The 14,604-nt window shown below is 40.4% G+C and overlaps 1 long non-coding RNA gene across 1 annotated transcript in view; it reads left to right on the forward strand.

Moving 5' to 3' along the window:
• Nucleotides 1–12,595, forward strand: part of LOC130362730 (uncharacterized) — a 76,754-nt gene extending 64,159 nt beyond the window's left edge. Inside the window, exon 3 of the long non-coding RNA XR_008891542.1 lies at nucleotides 12,360–12,595. This is a non-coding gene — a long non-coding RNA (uncharacterized LOC130362730). The remainder of the gene's footprint in view (nucleotides 1–12,359) is intronic.
• The last annotated feature ends 2,009 nt before the right edge of the window (nucleotides 12,596–14,604 follow it).

Below are 14,604 nucleotides of genomic sequence, written 5' to 3' on the forward strand. Positions count from 1 at the left end.
CTAATCAACATAGCTGTCACCATGTGTGTCATTCAGCTTTCACAGACTCCTGAATGTCTAATCAGCTTCTTTGTCATTCAGGAGTCAGAGAATGCTTTGGCTGTTCAAGCATTCTGGGAGTTGTAGTTTTACAACAGCTGGAGCTGCAGTGTTTGTAAAGTACTGTGTTAGAGCAGTGTTGCCTTTAGCTGTTGCAAAACTACAACTCCCAGCATGCCCATACATCCTTTGTCTGTAGTTTTGCAAGAGCTGAAGGCACACAGCTGGAGAATACACAGCTCTAACACAGAGTTTTAGATTGTACCTCCAGCTGTTGCAAACTACAACTCCCATCAAAGGAGTTGTAGTTTAGGAACAGCTGAAGGCTGTAGTGGTGCAATGGTGATCTCCCATACTGGATACCAACATGCTTTATGGCTGGTATCCAGTATGCTGCAAAATACAAAGTAGTCTGTCTGCAAAAAGGCAGATGACTCCTAGTGGCGGCTATTTTAATTTTACATTTTTTTGTAAAATTTATATATTTTTTTAAATAAATGTATAATTTAAAAAGTTATATTATCTGTAGTACTACAAAATATAAAAAGATTTTCATAATGACAGTGCCTCTTTAACCTGTTAAGGACGAAGGGCATATCTGTACACCCTGCGCCCTCTCCCGCAATGTAATGGGGGGTCATATTGGGTCGGTCCCGGCACCTAGTAACGGCTGTGATCCGTGGCTAATACTGGACATCACAGTGATTTTTTTGTTTAAATTTTGTCCCACAAATTATATATATATATATATATATATATATATATATATATATATATATATATATTTTTTTTTTTTTTTACCGTAGATTTTTGGGAAAAATGACTGATGTTATTACAAAGTACAATTGGTGGCACAATAAACAAGCCATCATATGGGTGTGCAGGTGCAAAATTGAAAGGGTTATGATTTTTAAGGTAAGGAGGAAAAAACGAAAGTGCAAAAATTGAAAAATGCTTTGTCCTTAAGGGGTTAAGTGCAATGCACACCTATCAATAACAACAATATTCTGTATAAAATATCAATCTTTATTAGCAAATGATATACAAAAAACACACAGTACAATTAAAAAGAATAAAAATTGCTCTAACCAGGGCAGCCTCCTACAAAAACATGAGGGGAGGGAACATGTACATAAATGGTAAGCAGATTATACTGTTCAGTCTGTCCAAAACCCCAACCTCATGTGTAAACCATATATGTGACAAAAAAGCAATACCTAGTGTATAGAATAAAATTGCACAGTATAGCATCAAGGCAAAGTAATGCTGCCCTACACTTTATTCCCTTAAGGACCAAGCCCATTTTGGCCTTAAAGGGGTACTCCAATTCCCAGTGTTCGGAACATTTAGGTCCGAATGCTGATGCAGCCACCTCATGATGTCATGTCCCGCCCCTTGTGACGCTACACCCCACCGCCTCAATGCAAGTCTATGGTAGGGGTGTGACGGCCATCATGCCCCCTGCCATAGACTTACTTTGAGAGGGCGGGGCATGACATCACTCATTTTACCATAAAATGTATGGCGCAACCCAAAAAAATACTATTTGTGTGGCGAAATTGAAAAGAAAAATGCAATTTATAATTATGTTTATGATTTTTTTTTTACACTTTTTGGGGTCAAATGAGAAAAAGGAACGTTTTAAATTTTTATTGGGGGAGGGGATTTTTCAAATGTTTTCACTTTTTTTTAATAATTTTTTTTACTCTTTTGTTTTAAAATTTTATATCCCCATAGGGGACTATTTATTGCAATCACTTGATTGCTAATACTGTTCAGTGCTATGCATAGGGCATAGCACTGATCAGTGTTATCGGCGATCTTCTGCTCTAGTCTGCTCGATCTCAGACCAGAGCATAAGACCCCTGGAGATGTCCGGAGGGAGGTGAGGGTACCTCTGGCTGCCATGCTAGGTGATCGGATTCCCGTGGCAGGGGTTAATGGCGGATATCGGCGCGATCGCTGATGTCCGCCATTACTGGCGGGTCCCTGGCTGCTGACAGCAGCCGGGATCTGCCGTGCATGATGCGAGCACCGGATCGGTGCATGATGCGAGCTCCGGATCGGTGCTCGCGGTCATGTTCATGTTGTAAATGTACATCATGGTGCGTTAAATACCACCGCACCATGACGTACATTTACGTCCGATGTTGTTAAGGGGTTATACACAGGCTGGACTGGCTACCCTACAGAGCATAAGTATAGCAATGAATGTAAAAGTAAAACATGCAAACCAGTGCAGGATACCAGTTTGAGGATTAGGTGGATGCAGGTATAAACAGGTCACAACAGGTGGGGGGGCCACAGAGCACCATGCGTTCTGTCACTGTTAGGCAACTTCCTGAGATATATAAAAGACCCTTTTTTTTATACAATAATAGAAAAACTATGTAAACTACGTTTAAATTGTATCGATCAACAGATAATTAGCCTATATTTGCATTGTTTTTATTTTTTGGGGGTTTTTTTTGTATCCCCCACTTAAGTAACATTTCTTTGGTTGTGCTGTACATTTTATGGTAAAATGAAAGGTGCCATTACAAAGGACAATTGGTTGCGCCAAAAAAATAAAAAAAAATAAAAGCCCTCATATTGCTATGTGGATGGAGAAATAAAAGAGTTATGGCTGTTATAATGTGGGGAGGAAAAAAAATAAAACCTAAAAATAAAAATTAGCTGTGTCCTTATAGAAGGACCTGTGCTATCTTTGTCTCGACATCTATAGACAGTAAAGGGAGGTTGATCAAATACCTGTTTATAGTATCATAGTAAATAATCATTTTGAGAGGCTCTTTCCCTGCTATTAACCATTTAAGACTGGGCTAGCCAACATCTATACATCTATACCCCAGATTACAAAATAATACCAAGTAAAAGAAGATATTTGTGTTGGCACTCAAAGTCACAAGTATATGCATTATCACTTTAAATAAACACAATATTTGTATGTATATATATATATATATATATATATATATATATATATATATATATATATATATTTATATTTATTTATCTATTATGAATCTATATATCACCACAAATCTATGACCCCCAATTTGTGGTGATATAGATTTTAAAAATAAATATTGTGTTTATTTAAAGTGATAATCCAGATACTTGTGAGTTTGAGCGCCAATGCAATTTGGTTCTTATATGGTATTATAGTATGGGGATTTCCCCACCCCCTCTTTTTAAAGATACAGGATGGCATTATACAATGTACAGCATGTGTGGACTATCCGGGATCATAAGTGTGCATACTTAATGACTGGGGCGTGTATTCAGCTGTGACCAGCACACACAAGATCCTGTTTGTTGGACCTGGCTGGAGTTGAATACTGTAAGGATTCCTCCTTGGGGATAGCTCCAGGATCGTCCTGGTCACTTGCCATGGGACACATTCCTCACAATAACACAGCAGACCACAGTTCCTCATACAAGTCTGGCTCCTCGCCAGCTTTATTTCCACAGGTTGCAGGTAAAACAAAACACAAACAGGAACAAAAATAAAGTCCTAGACCGTCTGTTCACTGACTATACATGTAAGCATGCCCTGACTACGAACTGGTGAGCTACCCTCAGCCAGTTAAAAACCTGTGCCACCTGCATTCTGTTTTACTACCAGTTCACACCCGAACTTGGACCACTCGCAGCACCTTCTGCGTGTTACCTAAACAGGGCCCGTGTGTCTCCCCCTCTAACAGCCAGCATACTGTTTCCCAGGGAGAGCACAGACTAGACTGAGTCTCCATCTTATATACACCTCCCTTCCCTGCTGCCTCATTACTTAAGAAGCAGGTGAGAGAATCTTCAGGGTGAGCAAAGGAAATACACCCTTTCCTTGCCACCTTATCACAATACACACTCCAATCATTAGGTTTGCATGACCCCATCCTATTACAGCAGATGCACTTCACACACTGTAATAATGCCGTCCCACCAATTTGAGTAGCTAGACCATCAGATGGACCCTATATTTCCGGAACAGGGGGAAGAGGGGCATCACTATACCATAAACAGGTATGTGATCAGCCCTCACCTGTCTACAGATGCTGGTATCTCACTTTATACAAAGAGATCACAGGTCCTCTAAGAGAAAAATGGACCCAGTTTTGAAGGTGTTCCGTTTATGTTATCTAAGAACTCAACAGAATAAGTAAACTTGCCCCACTCTGTTTATTAAAAGTACACTGTATTATTTCCAGCCTAAGTAGGCAAAGCATGACTTTATTGTCTTTTTGATGTCCCTTTAAACCCTGTGAAATTCAAAACAGACATAGGTGCACAGGTTGCAACTAGGACCTGAAGTCTTAGGGGGTGAATTAGGTTCCATAGGAGACCCGTACTGTAAACTATGGTTTGGACACCCTGTTACAGATTTTACATGGGAGTCGATGTTGCTGTTCTCTAGTGAGGTCTATGGGTGTTATTATAAGTGATAGTGTGTAACCAAACATGCAGCATATTGTATTTTGAGAAAATAAGTTATTATCCTCCTAGTGAGGTCAATTCTATGGGTATAAGGTATGAGGTAAAAGGATGCTAGTGTGAGATTGTATTCAGCTAAAATATCATCAAAAAGAGAATAAAAATGGAGGACATAGAAAAGATAGATGTATCCAGACACATTTAGTATTGTTAAAAATTGGATATTTATTAAAATGAGTATTTAATAAAAAAATATATATAAAAAAGGATTAATGTATGTTTAGCTTCAGGGCCCTTGCCGTATACATACAAAATCAGTATATCAATGTCACTGCATCTAAATTACATAGATAATACTTATTGCCTAGCTTTGTATGTTTCAGTATTGTTTTAAATAGACTCTTACAATATGGATCGCATCGGTATGGCAAAATCAAAGGTACATGTCTCTGTTATGATCTGCTGTGTGTATAATGGTATGTTGTTGTTCCACTAAACATGTAACATCACAGTCAACAGTATAAATAGTTTTCTTTTTTTGTACTCCAAATGCATGTGTGGTGAGCTGGGTGAGGCAATGGTGTAACAGGGGCTGGTGATATTAACCCTTACTTGTCGTGATGCCAGGGTGGGGTTTGCTTAGTATTGACGGTCCACAGCAGATTTTATAAGCTAACTGGAAACTTTTACTTGAACTTTTATGCAACAGTCTTTACAATTATACAGTTTCTCTCGAGGTAACCAGGATGCAGGTTCCTCACAGGCTTTGCTGGGATTTGTAGTAATGAGCTTTATGCAGGCCACCGTGCTATTAATTATAAGATTTGAGTAGAATAGTAGTCACACAGGATTGATAGGATGAGCTTTATAACTCACGGTTTTAGTGGCTGCTGGTTCTTTAGGCTTTGGCCAAGTTGAGATGAATGAAGATATGCTGATTGTGCTTACTTGATAGTCCTAGACTAGGAGAGTGAATTTGGTGACTACAGCCCCTTATATACCAAGGAGGCTGGACTAAACTCATTGGCCAGCAAAGCTGTAGGTCCTGAACCCAGTGAACTCTGGGTAGACCACATGACCCGGGAAGGTCCTTAAACATCCGTACATTCAAAACTGTAGATCACATGACCTGGGAAGGTCCTATACATTTATTTTACCTATACATTAACCCCTTAACGATGCAGGACGTATATTTACTTCCTGCGCCGGCTCCCGCGACCCGCGGCTAATACCACACATCGCCGATCGCGGCAATGTGCGGTATTAACCCTTTAGAAGCGGCGGTCAAAGCTGACCTCCGCTTCTAAAGCGAAAGTGAAAGTATCCCGGCTAGTCAGTGAAATCGCGGTGAAATCGCGGTGTCCCGAACAGCTTGCAGGACAACGGGAGGGCCCTTGCCTGCCTCCTCAGTGTCCGATCGACGAATGACTGCTCCGTGCCTGAGATCCAGGCAGGAGCAGTCAAGCACCGATAACACTGATCACAGGCGTGTTAATACACGCCTGTGATCTGTGTAAGAGATCAGTGTGTGCAGTATTATAGGTCCCTATGGGACCTATAACACTGTAAAAAAAAGTTAAAAAAAAGTGTTAATAAAGGTCATTTAACCCCTTCCCTAATAAAAGTTTGACTCACCCACCTTTTCCCATAAAAAAAATAAAACAGTGTAAATAAAAATAAAAATAAACATATGTGGTATCGCGGCATGAGTAAATGTCCGAACTATAAAAATATATTGTTAATTAAACCGCACGGTCAATGGCGTACGCGCAAAAAAAATTCCAAAGTCCAAAAAAGCGTATTTTGGTTACTTTTTATACCATTAAAAAATGAATAAAAAAGTGATCAAAAAGTCAGATCAAAACAAAAATCATACCGATAAAAACTTCAGATCACGGCGCAAAACATTAACCATCATACCGCCCTGTACATGGAATAGGGGTTATAGGGGTCAGAAGAGGACATTTTTAAACGTATACATTTTCCTGCATGTAGTTATGATTTTTTTCCAGAAGTACGACAAAATCAAAGCTATATAAGTAGGGTATAATTTTAACCATATGGACCTACAGAATAATGATAAGGTGTCATTTTTACAGAAATATGCACTGCGTAGAAACGGAAGCCCCCAAAAGTTACAAAATGGCGTTTTTTCTTCGATTTTGTCGCACAATGATTTTTTTTCCCGTTTCGTCATGAATTTTTGGGTAAAATGACTGATGTCACTGCAAAGTAGAATTGGTGACACAAAAAATAAGCCATAATATAGATTTTTAGGTGGAAATTTAAAGGGTTATGATTTTTAAAAGGTAAGGAGGAAAAAACGAAAGTGCAAAAACGGAAAAACCCTGAGTCCTTAACCCCTTAAGGACATAGGGCGTATCCATACGCCCCCGTTTCCAAGTCCTTAAGGACCGAGGGCGTATGGATACGCCCTGAGCATTTCCGGCCCCCACCGCTAGCCGGAGGGGAGCCGGAGCCGGATGCCTGCTGAAATCGTTCAGCAGGCATCCCGGCATATCGCCCAGGGGGGTCATTATGTCCCCCCATGTCGGCGATTGCCGCAGATCGCTGGACAATTCAGTCCAGCGATCTGCGGCAGATTCCGGGTCAATCGGGTCTCCAGTGACCTGATGACCCGGAATTACTGGCTGATCGGGGCCGTCAGAGACGGCCCCGAACAGCCATTGCCAGCAGGGGTGAGGTGGCACTGGTGCCACCTCACGGTCGCCCTGATTCGTCGGCCGGATTACCGGCCGACCAATCAGGGCGCCTGCTGCGGGTGTCACTCCCGCAACCCGCTCCGCCCCTCTTCCGGAGGACGTGAGCGGGTGCGGGAAGACGACCCCGGTGCTGGGGACCCCGATCCCCGGCGCCCCTGTTGGGATCGGGGCCCCAGGAGCAGCGGCGGCGGCGGAGACGACGAGGGACTGACCTGTGCTGCTGGATCGTTGGAGGTGAGTGACAGCCTCCTGCTGTTGCTTAGCAACAGCTCCCAGCATGCAACAAGGGCATGCTGGGAGCTGTAGTTATGCAACAGCAGGAGGCAGACCACCACAACTCCCAGCATGCCCTTATGGGCATGCTGGGACTTGTAGTTTTGCAACAGCTGAAGGCACATTCTTTCTATGTAAAAGTGTACCTTCAGCTGTTGTGTAACTACAACTCCCAGCTTGCACAATCAGCTAAAGTGCATGCTGGGAGTTGTAGTGGTGCATCTGGTGGTTGCATAACTACAACTCCCAGCATGCCCGTTGGCTGTCGGTGACTGCTGAGAGTTGTAGTTTTGCAACAGCTGAAGGCACACTGAGTTAAGTAGTAAACCAGTATGTCTCCAGCTGTTGCATAACTACAAGACCCAGCATGCCCTTCCGCTGTCCGTACATGCTGGGGGTTGTAGCTTTTGCAACAGCTGAAGGCACACTGGTTGCAAAACACTGAGTTTGTTACCAAACTCGGTGTTTCACAACCTGTGTGTCTCCAGCTGTTGCAAAACTACAACTCCCAGCATGCACTGATAGACCGTACATGCTGGGAGTTGTAGTTTTGCAACAGCTGGATGTTCCCCCCCCCCCCCCCCCCCCAATGTGAATGTACAGGGTACACTCACATGGGCGGAGGATTACAGTAAGTATCCGGCTGCAAGTTTGAGCTGCAGCAAATTTTCTGTCGCAGCTCAAACTGCCAGCGAGAAACTACTGTGAACCCCCCGCCCGTGTGACTGTACCCTAAAAACACTACACTACACTAACACACAATAAAATAAAAAGTAAAAAACACTACATATACACATACCCCTACACAGCCCCCCTCCCCTCCCCAATAAAAATGAAAAACGTCTGGTACGTCACTGTTTCCAAAACGGAGCCTCCAGCGGTTGCAAAACTACAACTCCCAGCATGCACTGATAGACCGTCCATGCTGGGAGTTGTAGTTTTGCAACAGCTGGATGTTCCCCCCCCCCCAATGTGAACGTACAGGGTACACTCACATGGGCGGAGGATTACAGTAAGTATCCGGCTGCAAGTTTGAGCTGCGTCAAATTTTCTGCCGCAGCTCAAACTGCCAGCGAGAAACTACTGTGAACCCCCGCTCGTGCGACTGTACTCTAAAAACACTACACTACACTACCACAAAATAAAATAAAAAGTAAAAAACACTACATATACACATACCCCTACACAGCCCCCCTCCCCTCCCCAATAAAAATGAAAAACGTCTGGTACGCCACTGTTTCCAGAACGGAGCCTCCAGCTGTTGCAAAACAACTACTCCCAGTATTGCCAGATAGCCACTGACTGTCCAGGCATGCTGGGAGTTTTACAACAGCTGGAGGCCCCCTGTTTGGGAATCACTGGCGTAGAATACCCCTATGTCCACCCCTATGCAATCCCTAATTTAAGCCTCAAATGCGCATGGCACTCTCACTTTGGAGCCCTGTCGTATTTCAAGGCAACAGTTTAGGGCCACATATGGGGTATCGCCGTACTCGGGAGAAATTGGGCTTCAAATTTTGTGGGGTATTTTTTGCTATTACCCTTTTTAAAAATGTAAAATTTTTGGGAAAACAAGCATTTTAGATTAAAAAATTTTTTTTTTTTTTACATATACAAAAGTCATAAAACACCCGTGGGGTATAAAGGTTCACTTAACCCCTTGTTACGTTCCCCGAGGGGTCTAGTTTCCAAAATGGTATGCCATGTGTTTTTTTTGTTGCTGTCCTGGCACCATAGGGGCTTCCTAAATGCGGCATGCCCCCAGAGCAAAATTTGCTTTCAAAAAGCCAAACGTGACTCCTTCTCTTCTGAGACTTGTAGTGCGCCAGCAGAGCACTTTTCACCCCCATATGGGGTGTTTTCTGAATCGGGAGAAATTGGGCTTCAAATTTTGGGGGGTGTTTTCTGCTATTACCCTTTTTAAAAATGTAAAAATTTTGGGAAACCAAGCATTTTAGGTAAAAAAAAAAATAAAATTTTCACATATGCAAAAGTCGTGAAACACCTGTAGGGTATTAAGGTTCACATTACCCCTTGTTACGTTCCCCGAGGGGTCTAGTTTCCAAAATGGTATGCCATGTGTTTTTTTTTTTGCTGTTCTGGCACCATAGGGACTTCCTAAATGCGGCATGCCCCCAGAGCAAAATTTGCTTTCAAAAAGCCAAATGTGACTCCTTCTCTTCTGAGACCTGTAGTGCGCCAGCAGAGCACTTTTCACCCCCATATGGGGTGTTTTCTGAATCGGGAGAAATTGGGCTTCAAATTTTGGGGGGTATTTCCTGCTATTACCCTTTTTAAAAATGTTAACATTTTGGGAAACCAAGCATATTAGGTAAAAAATAAAAAAAAATTTTTACATATGCAAAAGTCGTGAAACACCTGTAGGGTATTAAGGTTCACATTACCCCTTGTTACGTTCCCCGAGGGGTCTAGTTTCCAAAATGGTATGCCATGTGTTTTTTTTTTGCTGTTCTGGCACCATAGGGGCTTCCTAAATGCGACATGCCCCCAGAGCAAAATTTGCTTTCAAAAAGCCAAATGTGACTCCTTCTCTTCTGAGACCTGTAGTGCGCCAGCAGAGCAATTTTCACCCCCATATGGGGTGTTTTCTGAATCGGGAGAAATTGGGTTTCAAATTTTGGGGGGTATTTTCTGCTATTACACTTTTTAAAAATGTAAAATTTTTGGGAAACCAAGCATTTTAGGTAAAAAAAATATAATTTTTTTTACATATGCTAAAGTCGTGAAACACCTGTGGGGTATTAAGGTTCACTTTACCCCTTGTTACGTTCCCTGAGGAGTCTAGTTTCCAAAATGGTATGCCATGTGTGTTTTTTTGCTGTTCTGGCACCATAGGGGCTTCCTAAAGGTGACATGCCCCCCAAAAACCATTTGACGCTCCTTCCCTTCTGAGCCCTCTACTGCGCCCGCTGAACAATTAACATGGACATATGAGGTATGTGCTTACTCGAGAGAAATTGGGTTTCAAATACAAGTAAAAATTTTCTCCTTTTTACCCCTTTCAAAAATTCAAAAATTGGGTCTACAAGAAAATGCGAGTGTAAAAAATGAAGATTTTGAATTTTCTACTTCACTTTGCTGCTATTCCTGTGAAACACCTAAAGGGTTAATACACTTACTGAATGTCATTTTGAATACTTTGGGGGGTGTAGTTTTTATAATGGGGTCTTTTATGGGGCATTTCTAATATGAAGGCCCTTCAAATCCACTTCAAACGTGAACTGGTCCATGAAAAATAGCGAGTTTGAAAATTTTGTGAAAAATGTCAAAATTGCTGCTGAACTTTGAAGCCCTCTGGTGTCTTCCAAAAGTAAAAACTTGTCAATTTTATGATGCAAACATAAAGTAGACATATTGTATATGTGAACCCAAAAAATATATATTTTGAATATCCATTTTCCTTACAAGCAGAGAGCTTCAAAGTTAGAAAAATGCAAAATTTTCATTTTTTTCATCAAATTTGGTGATTTTTCACCAAGAAAGGATGCAAGTTACCATAAAATTTTACCACTAAGTTAAAGTAGAATATGTCACGAAAAAACAGTCTCGGAATCAGAATGATAACTAAAAGCATTCCAGAGTTATTAATGTTTAAAGTGACAGTGGTCAGAATTGCAAAAAACGCTCCAGTCCTTAAGGTGAAAAAGGGCTCGGTCCTTAAGGGGTTAAGGGGTTAAATAATGTACGTATAAGCACAATTATATGAGGCGACCAAGGGGCAAGCCCTGCAGGAGAGCCTTGTAGAGATGGAGGAACTCTAGCTGAGGGGACTTAACACAAGGAATAGGACAAGGTCTTGTACAGGGACGCCACACAAGATATAATAAATCCCTGTGGGATAAATATAATAACGTCAAGTATTCCTTGCGGTTTTGTATAAATAATGGTAAGCAATTTCCGTGCCTTCTGTTACAGATTTTGCATTACAGACTTGGTGTTTTAGATTTCATAGCTTTCATACCCCACCCCTTCATGGACCTGTACAAGGTGTAACACAGACTGGTCCCTTCCTAATGTGATGCTGACTAATTTTTCTCAGGTTTTGTATGAGTCACACGACCAACTCTCAGAAAACCCTAAAAAGGGGTGTGGCTGCCAGAAAAGGGGCATGGTCCTAAAAAGGGGTCATCCCAACAAATTTACTATTGTTCCCACATAAAAAGTGGTGGATTTGAGCTCTGGAACACCTGACAGCTCAGAGGAAATAAAATTACATTCCACCCTTAGTAAATAAGGGCCACTGTCTGGTTTTGCCAGTAAAAACCAATCACAACTCAGCTTTCAAATCTTAACAAGCTCTGGTAAAATAAAAACTGAGCTGTGATTGGTTGTTATGGGCAAAACCAGAGAGTTTTCGTTGTAGGCAAATTGAAAAGTCTAGGACAGTGTATCGGACTTTTCTGGGTTTGTGCTGATAAACTGATTTTACACTTAATGCACATAAACCAACGTGGCTTAGATAAGACCATTCAGTAGATGTCCTGTGTCTGATTAAACTGTGGGAAGCTTTCTAGTCATATATATATATATATATATATATATATATATATATATATATATATATACACACACACACATATATATATATATATCACTCATTTAACTAGGAATTTTTTATACATATTAATAGACTTTTTTATGTGTTTCACAACTCTCTCAGTATGTTTCTTAACCAATGAAAATGAGAAAAATGTGTGTCTGAGATTTGTCTTTAAAAAGAAATCTTAGTTTTTCCATTTAACAAGCCTGTTTTAGTTTAATAGTTACTGAAGTACTTTATCATTTTTACAGTGTTTTTTGTCACCAGTTTCTAACATATTTCACTTTCTATCAGTGTATTTTTCCAGCGTTGAATCGATGCTTTTTTTTTAGGTCTACCTAGAAGATTTTCGGTGACATCATTTGAACAAATATGTTGTTGTTAACGTTGAGAAACCTCTTTGCTTGCAGTTGTATATTTTATTTGGCCAAAGATGGACTCATGTCTAATACATCACATGTCCATTGGTGATATTATTTAAGATGGAAATTCCAAAACTCACAAATACCGAACAGCCAAATGTTCCAATGTTGGACTAGTATACTAAACATGCAATATATCTCCTCCTTTTCCAAACAGAAATAGATTTCTCTTAGATTTGTTTGATAAATTTGACCTAAGATTTCCATTTGGAGTTATTGGAGTTCCTACTGTTTTTCTGTGTGTTGGTGGGCCAAGGCCTAATCACCCAAATCTCCCAAGGAGGTAATAAATTACAGCAATGAGATGGGTCTTTGTATTTCTACTGCTGTGGAATAAGGCGAATTTGCAGCAGTATTTTTTGACAGGCATGAATTTAATTCATTGTTTTATGACAGATGGTTAAAGTGAACATGTTCCCTCAGCTGATTTATGATCATTTGGGTCTAGAGGATTCTATAATTTACAAGCAACGTGAAAACAGATGGATGGACAGACACTAAAGTGTTGTCTGACCTATGTGTTCTCACCACTGCTTACAAATGGCATCCATATGCGAGTGAGATCTTCATTAACACAGGCTTAAAAAACCCATGACTCATGGAATGCTTCTACATATATATATATATATATATATATATATATATATATAAATATATATAGGTGTGTGTGTAAATGTTACATAATAGAATGTATATATATATATATATATATATATATATATATGTATATATATTTGTGTGAGTAAATGAATTCGTGTGTGTATATATATATATATATATACATATATAAAAAAAAAATATATATATATATATATATATATGTATATATATATATGTGTGTGTACATGCCATTGGATGTGGGATGATGCTATTATAATCTAGGAGAACAAATATATGATCCAGACTTAGCTTCCTAGGGCTCAGATCCATGTGTCATCAGCTGGGAAACATCTGAGTAAAAACCACATGTTATACCCATACTGTAAATACGTTCTTGTGGGGAGAAAAAAAAAATGATGTCATGGCAGAGTTGAAAAGATGGTCAGTCTAACAACTTTGATTGGAACAGATTTTATCCTCAATCTAACAAAAAATCGACTATTTACTTAAGTGATTTTATCTGAAATAATCGAACGGGTAAAAAAACAAACAAACAATACAAAACGGTTCCTAAATATACCTACAGAACAATACATAGTTAACCCCTTAAGGACGCAGGACGTAAATGTACGTCCTGGTGCGGTGGTACTTAACGCACCAGGACGTACATTTACGTCCTGTGCATAACCGCAGGCATCGGAGTGATGCCCGTGTCATGCGCGGCTGTTCCCGGCTGCTGATCGCAGCCAGGGACCCACCGGCAATGGCCGACGCCCGCGATCTCGTGGGCGTCCGCCATTAACCCCTCAGGTGCCGGGATCAATACAGATCCCGGCATCTGCGGCAGTGCATGATTTAAATGAACGATCGGATCGCTCGCAGCGCTGCTGCGGGGATCCGATCATTCAGAACGCCGCACGGAGGTCCCCTCACCTTCCTCCTTCTGGCTCCCGGCGTCTTCTGCTCTGGTCTGAGATCGAGCAGACCAGAGCAGAAGATCACCGATAACACTGATCTGTTCTATGTCCTATACATAGAACAGATCAGTATTAGCAATCATGGTATTGCTATGAATAGTCCCCTATGGGGACTATTCAAGTGTAAAAACAAAATGTCAAAAAATGTAAAAGTAAAAGTAAAAAAAAAGTGAAAAATCCCCTCCCCCAATAAAAAAAGTAAAACATTCGTTTTTTCCTATTTTACCCCCAAAAAGCATAAAAAATTAATTTTATAGACATATTTGGAATCGCCGCGTGCGTAAATGTCCGAACTATTAAAATAAAATGTTAATGATCCCGTAAGGTGAACAGCGTGAATGTAAAAAAAAAAGTCCCAAATTGCTACTTTTTTAATACATTTTATAAAAAAAATTATAAAAAATGTATTAAAAGTTTTTTATATGCAGTATCAAAAAAAAGTACAGATCATGGCGCAAAAAATGAGCCCTCATACCGCCGCTTATACGGAAAAATAAAAAAGTTAGAGGTCATCAAAATAAAGGAATTATAAACATACTAATTTGGTTAAAAAGTTTGTGATTTTTTTTAAGCACAAC

Source organism: Hyla sarda, chromosome 3 (genome assembly GCF_029499605.1).
Source record: "Hyla sarda isolate aHylSar1 chromosome 3, aHylSar1.hap1, whole genome shotgun sequence".
Lineage (NCBI taxonomy): Eukaryota > Metazoa > Chordata > Amphibia > Anura > Hylidae > Hyla > Hyla sarda.